Raw genomic sequence first — 5,922 nt, 5'->3', positions numbered from 1 at the left:
GAGTACTCCTCTCGGTAGTTACAGTCCCCCGAACCCTCAATCTCTACCTTGCGGGTGTATGTTGAGAGATCCCCACACCAGGGATCACAAGGGAACCTACGGCCGTCATGGTCAAACATAATTGCACTCCCTTTATGTCACGATAACCGGGTTTTGTCAGTTTTTCTCATTGTCGTTTAAAACTGAATGGCGACTCCTATATTACTAGTCAATTGGGTGTAAACTCACAGGAAATCCAATTACACTTGATTTGACAAAAAGAAGCGTCACACCCACGAGGGACGAGGTCACGCATTAGCCTCGTGCTTTTTCGACCCCCTCGCAGTCGGCCATTTGCAGAGTGATATTGGTAACCTTAAGCTCACCCATATTCAGTTTAGTACAGACAGACAAAGGCATGACAGACACACTAGCACCTAAATCACATAAAGCTTTATCAACAAATACGGTGCTAATGTTACATGGGATGGAAAAACTCCCGGGGTCTTTAAGTTTAGGTGGAGACTTGTTTTGCAAACAAGCACTGCATTCCTCAGTGAAAGCTACAGTCTCTACCTCACAAAAAGCACGTTTCCTGGTCAAAATATCTTTCATGAATTTAGCATAAGCAGGAACCTGTAAAATTAATTCAGTAAAAGGGACCGTTACCTGCAGATTTTTGACCACTTCCAAGAATCTGCCAAACTGCTTGTCTAGCTTATTCTTGAGTTGCCGGTTTGGGAGGGGGAGTGCAATAGGTGGTACTTGAATATCTGTCCCCTTCTTAACCTCAGTTGTAGCCTTATTCTCATTGACTACCTTTTCAGCTTCCCTACCATCCATAACTATCTTTGGGATTTCTTCACTGACCAGACCACTAGCAGACACCCCAGAATCAACCTTAACCGGCATAGAAGGACCATCATAATCCCTACCACTCCTCAATGTAATTGCATTAGCAGTTTCCCTATTTTCGGGCTGTGAAGGAAATTGGCCTGGTGGCCTCCCTGCAATAGTAGTAGCCATCTGTGTTAACTGTGTATCAATGATCTTGTTGTGAGCAGTAAGAGCATCGATCTTTGCATCCTTTTCACTTAGAGATTTTTGCATTTGTAGCATCATGTTCCTCATCTCTACTAGCATAGGGTCAGGCTGTGTGGCTTGAGGTTGTGGTGGTGGAGGTGATGTGTGTTGTCTAGGGAACCCAGGTGGTCCACTAGACTGTTGGTTGTAGTTGTTCCTTGGTTGGTAGGATTGTTGATGTGGGGGTTGGTATGGTTGTTGTGGTGGGTGTTGGACTTGGTGAGGGTTCTGGATATTGTTGCTCCTGTAGGATAGTAGAGGGTTGTTTTTGTAGCCCTCATTGTAAGAGTTGGAGAATGGGTTGTTTTGTTTGTAGGATTGAAACGCGTTACATTGTTCAACGGAGCTCCTACATTTCTGTGCATAATGACTAGACATTCCACAACTTGCACAAACAGTAGCAGGTTGGGCACTCATAGCAGCTACACTAACAGGTTGGGCAGATTGAGCATTGGCTGCTTGCATATTATCAAACTTATAGTGTAAAGCAGTCAATTGGGCAGGTAATTGTTCAATAGAATTTAAATCATGCTTACCACCCCTATTAGATAGACCTCTAGGATTCCCATACTGGGCATTGTGAATGGCTATCTCCTCAATCACCTCCATAGCTCTAGGCACCTCAAGTTGCATGAACCTCCCACTGGCAGCCGAATCTGACAAACATCTAGACTCATTGCCCAGACCATTATAAAACTGCTGAATCAAGAACCAATCATCCAAACCATGGTGCGGGCACTCTCTCTACAAGTCCTTGAATCTCTCCCAGACCTCGAACAAACTCTCATCTGCTTGTTGTGAGATACCTAATATCTGACCCCTTAGACGAGCTGTTTTCTCAGGTGGAAAATATTTAACATAAAAAGCAAGAGCCAAGGACTCCAAATTAGTGATTTTCAAAGCCTCCCGATTTAACCCATTAATCCACAATTTAGCTTTCCCACTCAAAGAGAACGGGAAAAGTATCTCCATAGTCTGCTCCGGAGTCAATCCCTTTTGCTTGATGGTGGAACAATATTGGATGAAGGACTGTATGTGAAGATTCGGATCTTCACCTGGTTCCCCACCGTACTGGCGTCTCTCAATCATGTTAATCAATGCAGGCTCAATCTTGAAGGTCTCAGCTGGAATAGAAGGCATGATCGCCTTTGGTAGCACGGACAGACTTGGCTTAGAATAGTCTGTAAGCCGTGGGGTAGGTGGCGGTAGTGGAGTTTCGTCACCCATCTCTATCTCTGAAACTGAATCTGTATCTGAAGGAAAAAGATCGCCAATATTATGATCAGAATCAGAGTAATTCCCACACTGTGCAATGAAAGTTCTTCGTCTACGAAAGATTCTTTCGAGCTCAGGATCGAATGGAGTAAGATTACTAGTACCAACGGTCCTGGGCATAGACAAAGACTACAAAACAATGTGAGATCCGGTCTCAAGGAACGTGAGTTCCTTGAGTAGTAACAAACAATAATCTAGGATAAGCAATCAACAACAGAAAATAAAACCGTTTCCCCGGCAACGGCGCCAAAATTTGATAGGCTAAAGTCGTATCACCTAATAAAAAATAACCTAAGTCCACTAGCTAGGTAGCAAGGGAAGTTAGGATCGAATCCACAGGGAAACAGGCGTTCTTTCTACTATCAATTAATTAAACTAGACTATTGGGAACAAGAGTTGGTTGATTGATTGCATGCTAAGACTACGAACGACAATTAAACGATTATAAATCAATATATTAAGGAATCTAGGGCATAGGTTCACCAACAAATAACAATCCAGGACAACGAACAATCACGATAATCAACAAGGTAATTAATTAAACTAGCATGCTCTCTCGAATCGATACTAATCATAGACTTAGAATTAACGGGCTCTCGCTACGTATTAATCCTAATTCCACCTATTGACACAAGCCTAAACATCAAATTGCATCTCTCGAATCTTAATTTGATATTGCATAACTACCACAATTAAACCTGCGCAAATCTAATTGTATAGTGAAATAAACCAATCAATAGGAATTAATTACAATGCCAACAATCACAATTATTCAATGTCCCTTCATATTAATCATGGATCCCCAAACCCTAGAAATTAGACTACTCAAGCATATTAACAATAAACAAAGAAATTAGCATGATTGAAAACATAATTAAGGGCAAAACAAAAGATTGAAATAAAGAACAATACCTAATTGAAGAACAATGGCAAAGGAAAGCTTGAATTTTGGATTGAAAATAAACTAAGTGTTTAGAACAAATTAGAGAGAAAAACTAAGCTTAGGAAAATAAACTAAGTGCTTAATACAAGAAAATAAGGTGTCCTTCAAATTAATCCAAGCTAATTATATATAGTTTGCCTAAATTAATATTAAAAAACGTAAACAAAACTCGCGAAATTCTGCTGCAGGTTGTCGTCGCCCGGTCGGCCGGCCTTCCGCCCGACGGGCGACCGGCTCGAAATCCGCCCGACGGGCGCAGGCCTGCCCGCTGGGCGGAGGGAGATACTTTGAATCCTTCTGCACGCGCCCGGTCGGGCGGCTCTCGCCCGGCGGGCGGAGAGCGAAATTTGCTGCTGCTTCTTCTGATGGGCGCCTGGTGGGCACCGGGCGAAGACCCGCCCGTCGGGCGCCCGCTGAATGACTGTTCTTCTTGCTTGCTTGCCCGGTGGGCGAAGGGAGATCGACCGGGAGGAGGGCTAAGTGATCCGCCCTTCGTCCGCAACACCAAGTCTAACCTCCGGGGCTCAATCATGAACATCTAGGGCTCCCGTAAGTCGACAATAGTCGTCCCGGATCCCCTCGGGGTCGTGTAGTGGCCTAAATCATCATGAAACGGGTCTAAAAATACCAATTTCTCACTAAGTAGTCCTGAAACTCAAGGCACACTTAAATACACAGATTAGTACTAAAAACAGCTCCTAAGACATCATTTGACGCATAAAAGTACTAAGGGACGGGGGTGAAAACACTATATAAAACGCACATACCATAAGGTAGTGTCCAAACCCAGTTGTTAAAGTTAGTCTTTTGTTTTATTTAGGAGAAGAAAAATGACTACCCAAGGGATTGCCGATGTGGTTAGGCAACTAGCTGAAGTAGTGCAGAACTTAGCACAGAATAGGAATAACCAGGGAGTTGATCCAGCTGGTGAGATGTTTAAGAAGGTGGCCAAGAGTACGCCTCCTTTGTATCAAGGGGAAATAGACCCAACTGTACTTGAGAACTGGCTAAGGGAGTTCGATAAGCTTATCCTAGTTGTGAATTACCCAGAAAACCTTAGGGTTAATAGTGATGTGTATTACCTTAGGGGAGAAGCTGATTTTTGGTGGCAGAAGTGTGAGAATGTTTGAGAGCTACACCTGGATTTGGATGGGAATCATTCAAGGTAGCCTTAAGAAACAAGTTTTACCCACCAAATCTGAAGAAGCAGAAAGCCCAAGAGTTCATCGAGTTAAAAATGGAAGGGATGTCTGCAACGGAGGAGCTTAGAGCTAAGAGATTTGAGAGTGGATTGACTATGGATTTGCAATTGATGCTTGCTGGAGAGACCTTTACATCTGTTGACACCCTGTACGGGAAAGCTGCCCATTTTTATGGTCTGCAGCAAAGGAAGAATGAAACTGGTGAAAAGAAACCAAAACCAAGGTGGTGGCCAACAGAATCAGAGGAACTTTAAGAAAAACAAGGGAAACAACCATTTCCAGTTCAAGGGAAATCAGGGTGGAAACCAAAAACAATTTCCACAATTGCAATGGATATAAGAACCGGTCTGCAGGGAATGGAACGAGAGTCTATGAGTGTAGACGTTGCCACACTAATCACCCAGGAAGAGACTGTAATGGAAACCAAGTTCTCTGTAGGTTTTGTGAAAACCTAGGCCATAGATAATTTGAGTGTTGGGCCAAGAATGGGAAACCCAACCAAGGCAACTGCTAGAACAACAATCGGAATAACCAGAACCGGAATGGAGGAAACAATGGTGGAAACCAAAAGGGTTACCAGAATGGTAACAATAGCAATAATGGTCAGGGTAATGGAAAGCCCGAAGGAAACTATCAACAGAATGGGAACCGAAATACCAATGGGAATGCCAATGGAGGTGGATATAACAAGGTAGTTGCCCAAGGGAAGCTGAATGTGATCATTAGGCAAGAAGCCGAAAACTCGTCTGACGTCAGAGCTGGTACTTTTTCTATTAACTCCATTTTAGTTAAAGTACTATTTGATTCTGGTGCGAATGATTCATTTATATCAAAGGTTATCTTAGAGAAGTTAGGATTGAAAGAACCTGAAGAGATTGAAGTACCCATAGTGATACCAACCGGCGAGATTGTAAAATGCACTAAGATCCATAGAAATGTACCTTTAACCATAGCCAATACCATATTCTTGTCTAGCCTAATTGAGTTTGAGTTAGGAGATTTAGATGTGATTTTGGGAATGGACTGGTTGACAATGTTCAAAGCCAAGATTGACTGTGAGAAGCAGAAGATCCACTTGAAGTCTAGTCTAGGAAAGGTTGTATCGTATCGTCGTTTCGGGAAACCTAGAAGTGTAGGAATCATCACGGCAATGGAGCTCGTGAAGTTAGTACATAAAGGGAACCCTGTTTTCTTATGCAATGTAAGAGACCTAGACCATGTGATGAAAGAGAAACCCGGGGATATTGCAGTGGTGAATGAGTTCCTAGACGTGTTTCCGGAGGAGATCCCGGGAATGCCGCCCAATCGACCAATCGACTTTACTGTAGACCTAATACCCGGAACTGCACCTATCTCGAAAGCCCCATACCGGATGGCTCCGGCAGAAATGAGTGAGTTAAAAGGTCAACTTGAGGACTTACTAGGGAAAGGTTACATTAG

The 5,922-nt window shown here is 43.2% G+C and overlaps 1 non-coding gene across 1 annotated transcript; it reads left to right on the top strand.

Annotated features, from left to right (window-relative positions):
• Positions 1-1,783: 1,783 nt before the first annotated feature.
• Positions 1,784-1,890, top strand: LOC130464525 (small nucleolar RNA R71). Its single transcript, XR_008924928.1, has one exon. It is a non-coding gene; the product is annotated as a small nucleolar RNA R71 (small nucleolar RNA).
• Positions 1,891-5,922: the final 4,032 nt, after the last annotated feature.

The sequence above is a fragment of the Spinacia oleracea genome, chromosome 6 (assembly GCF_020520425.1).
Source record: "Spinacia oleracea cultivar Varoflay chromosome 6, BTI_SOV_V1, whole genome shotgun sequence".
NCBI classification, from domain to species: domain Eukaryota; kingdom Viridiplantae; phylum Streptophyta; class Magnoliopsida; order Caryophyllales; family Amaranthaceae; genus Spinacia; species Spinacia oleracea.
The sequence above is the reverse complement of the archived record's forward strand: the minus strand, read 5'-3'. Positions and strand labels throughout refer to the sequence as shown.